The sequence below is a fragment of the Schistocerca americana genome, chromosome 2, assembly GCF_021461395.2.
Source record: "Schistocerca americana isolate TAMUIC-IGC-003095 chromosome 2, iqSchAmer2.1, whole genome shotgun sequence".
NCBI lineage: Eukaryota > Metazoa > Arthropoda > Insecta > Orthoptera > Acrididae > Schistocerca > Schistocerca americana.
Window position 1 is genome coordinate 368,669,115 of NC_060120.1, and position 4,475 is coordinate 368,673,589.

At 46.1% G+C, this 4,475-nt stretch overlaps 1 non-coding gene across 1 annotated transcript; it reads right to left on the reverse strand.

The window, feature by feature from the left end:
* Positions 1-376: 376 nt before the first annotated feature.
* On the reverse strand, positions 377-449 carry Trnav-aac. The gene has a single exon. It is a non-coding gene; the product is annotated as a tRNA-Val (tRNA).
* Between the last annotated feature and the right edge of the window lie 4,026 nt (positions 450-4,475).

A 4,475-nucleotide genomic window follows, 5' to 3' on the forward strand; every position in this document is an offset into this window, starting at 1 on the left:
TCATGCTATTCCAGAATATTTAGTTTCTATGTTATTTTTCCTTTGGTGTTTCCTTCTTACTACTAAAATCACCTTTGCCGTAATGTTTTAAAAGCTTTATGCTAAGGTAGCTTCGTTCCAAATAAAACTCCCTAACATGTTTTAGTTCAGAACTTATTGTTTGTATATTGATCGGTGATTCTACACTTTCCAGCCTCACAAGATCGTATAGTTTTGCTGTAATGCGTTCTGGATTGTTACGCACATACAACGCCATTGCTTTAGACTTGATGTGGGTTAGTCCCATTCCTCCATTGCTTGGATCCAACATTGCTGTCTTCACAGACTTTTTTTGATAGAAATCAGTTGTATGATGCTGGTATATAAATGAAAATAATGTTTCCGCCCGGGATCGAACCGGGGACCTTCCGCGTGTTACGTGGATGTGATAACCACTACACCACAGAAACCTCCAACTTAACGTGTATGCGGCCGGAGTACTTGTCTGGGCGGGTTACTGCGCATTAGACTGCTTTCGCTCACAACGGCGCGGCAGAAGAACGTAGTTTTCCCTCCTCATGTCACGTGTCCGCTGATAGCGAACAGTGGAGGTGCGATACGTTCTTAGGGTGTCACTCGAGTGCAGCTGGTGATGAGCTGTTCAAGCATGTCTAGGCAGTCTGTGTCAGTAAAATTTGATTTCACGCATAATTTATTCTTTGCTGAGGTCCACTTATTGTACGATATGGTTTCCACAGATACGGAAATACCTGGTAGTTTATCACAGAGAAGTCAAAAACAGTCGACTGCAACTGCTTGAGCCTTACCTAGAGAGCTCATCTTCAAAAACCTTAAGTTATCGTTTACGAAGCTGTTCATCTGCGTCCTTTCTGGAAATTGTAAATAATTACCAGAAATGACTATTGTATTTGTCTCACAGTTTCTTTAAAAATTGCATTTAGAAATCAGGAATGTTTCTTTGGAGTACCTTTCAGTTTTGATTTACGAAAGTAGAAGACAGACATCCAGTGCGATAAACATTTACAAATTAGGATTGCTCAAAGACCAATCGAAAGACGCTTACTGGATATAAACAGGTGAGACAGGGAAACAAACAATGGATCAGGGGACAGAGTGAATTGAAAGATTTAATGGTGACCGGAAGTAGATGACGTATAGGAGCGTGGGATTCGTAGCCAGGCGAGTGGATGGTGGGTGAAACAAGGAATTTCTTTGCCGAATTCCAAGGGATAAGAAAAGGACGGCACGACGACCTTATGGACGGTAGGTACAAGGGGTGAACAAAAGTAGGGAAACACCACGAACATAAAACATTACAATGACTAATATGGTGTAGGAAATCCATTGCCATTTAAAACAGCATACATTCATCTCTGAATGGATAAATACAGGTCCTGTACAGTTTTCAGGTGAACCTTACACCACTCTTCCTGCAAAATAGTGGCAAGTTCAGGTAACGATGATGTAGATGTTTACCAATCACGTATCTTTCTTTCCAAAGTGGACCGCAAAGGCTCAATCATATTTGGATGTGGTGACTGTGCTGGCCATGGGAGAGGCGACAGTTTATCGTCGTGCTCACAAAACCAGTCCTGGACAAAAAGAACTGTGTGAACAGGGGTGCTGTCGTCTTGGAAAACAGCATCATCGTTGAAGACAAACGTTGTACCATGGGATGGACCTGATAAGCTAAAATGGTGTCATAATCCTTGGCAGTAATGTAGCCTTGCAGCGTAACCGTGTGGTCACGGAAAATCACGATACAGCTGCCCAAAACGTCACCGAACCGCTGCCATATTACACTCTAGGTACGTAAACTGGGCCAGAAGTTGGAAATAGTGTGAAACAAGACTCATCGGACCAAATTAGATTTTCTCATTGCTCCATGGTCCAGGTTTTATGGCTTCGGCAGCACGTTTTGCTGTTACGGGCATTTCTAACACTGTTTAGTGGTTTTGGAATTCCGGCTCGCCTTGTAATTCACGGCTTGTGCCGTCCCCTTCATGTTGTTTTGGTGCTAAAAAGGTTCACGAGTGCGACTCTCAGTTACACAGTGGCTTCGTGTAGCTGTCGCCCTCCTAATTTTCGTCGCAATCCTCTTCAGTGACCGTCTGTCACGATCACTCAACACATACTGTCTTCTGCGTTGTGACTTAATGGATGATACTTTTTCCGCTTTCACTGTGTTCGGCATAAGCATTCGATACGGTGCCTGTTCAAACACCAAACACTTCGGCTACCTTGGTTACGGAAGCACCCACCATACGCGCTCCAACGGATTGATCTCCGTCTTTTAATGCACTCACTACACAGGACGCTGTTCTGGCCACCATTGACACTTGCAACTTGTTGAGGACATTGCACAGGTGCCGTTTGGGGTCAAATACCACAGTACAACCTGCAGGCTTAGGTAGCACCTGCATTTATGTTCAGTCATCAAAATGGTTCAAATGGCTGTGAGCACTATGGGACTCAACATCTTAGGTCATAAGTCCCCTAGAACTTAGAACTACTTAAACCTAACTAACCTAAGAACATCACACACATCCATGCCCGAGGCAGGATTCGAACCCGCGACCGTAGCGGTCCCGCGGTTCCGGACTGCAGCGCCAGAACCGCACGGCCACCGCGGCCGGCTTCAGTCACCAATTTATCGCAATGTTTCCATATTTTTGGTTCAACCCTTGTAGATGATACTACACTACTGCCCATTAAAATTGCTACACCACGAACATGACGTGCTACGGACGCGAAATTTTAACCGACAGGAAGAAGACGTGATATGCAAGTGATTAGCTTTTCAGAGTATTGACACAAGTTTGTCGCCGGTGGCGACACCTACAACGTGCTGACATGAGGAAAGTTTCCAACCGATTTCTCATACACAAACAGCAGTTTACCGGTGTTGCCCGGTGAAACGTTGTTGTGATGCCTCGTGTAAGGAGGAGAAATGCGTACCATCAAGTTTCCGACTTTGATAAAGGTCGGATTGTAGCCAATCGCGATTGCGGCTTATCGTATCGCGACATTGCTGCTCGCATTGGTCAAGATCCAATGACTGTTAGCAGAATATGGAATCGGTGGGTTCAGGAGGGTAATACGGAACGCCATGCTGGATCCCAACGGCCTCGTATCGCTAACAGTCGAGATGACAGGCATCTTATCCGCGGATCGTGCAGCCACGTTTCGATCCCTGGGTCAACAGATGGGGACGTTTGCAAGACAACAACCATCTGCACGAACAGTTCGACAACGTTTGCAGCAGCATGGACTATCAGCTCGGAGGCCATGGCTGCGGTTACCCTTGACACTGCATCACAGACAGGAGCGCTTGCGATGGTGTACTCAACGACGAACCTGGGTGCACGAATGGCAGAACGTCATTTTTTTGGGTGAATCCAGGTTCTGTTTACAGCATCATGATGGTCGCATCCGTGTTTGGCGACAACGCGGTGAACGCACATTGGAAGCGTGTATTCGTCATCGCCATACCGGCTTATTACCCGGCGTGATGGTATGGAGTGCCATTGGTTACACGTCTCGATCACCTGTTGTTCGCATTGACGGCACTTTGAACGGTGGACGTTATATTTCAGATCTGTTACGACCCGTGGCTCTACCCTTCATTCGATCCCTGCGAAGCCCTACATTTCAGCAGGATAATGCACGACCGCGTGTTGCAGGTCCTATACGGGCCTTTCTGGATACAGAAAATGTTCGACTGCTGCCCAGGCCAGAACATTCTCCAGATCAGATCTTGCGCCAATTAAAAACGTCTGGTCAATGGTGGCCGAGCAACTGGCTCTTCACAATACGCCAGTCACTACTCTTGATGAACTGTGGTATCGTGTTGAAGCTGCATGGGCAGCTGTACCTGTACCCACTATCCAAGCTCTGTTTCACTCAATGCCCAGATGTATCAAGGCCGTTATTACGGCCAGAGGTGGTTGTTCTGGGTACTGATTTCTCATGATATATGGACCCAAATTGCGTGAAAATGTAATCACATGTCAGTTCTAGTATAATATGTTTGCCCAATGAATACCCGTTTATCATCTGCATTTCTTCTTGGTGTAGCAACTTTAATGGCCAGTAATGTAGAAAACATGCAGGACCAGCATAGATCAGTGTGGTGAAGATTGTAAGGCATGGTAATCGCTACACATGGTCTTCGCCCAGCAGTGTATGTCAGATGGCTGATGACGATTTGTTGCTGCCGCACGGAGTGGCCGCGCGGCTTGAGGCGCCATTTCAGGATTGCGCGGCCCCTCTCGCAGGAGATTCGAGTCCTCTCTCGGGCATGGGTGTGTGTGTTGTTCTTAGCATAAGTTAGTTTAAGTAGTGTGTAAGTCTAGGAACCGATGACCTCAGCAGTTTTGTCCCTTAGGAATTTACACACACGATTTATTACGGTTTTTCTCGTTTTCTCGGCTCGAAACATCTCTTTGAAACGTATGTGTCATGATGATGTTCTT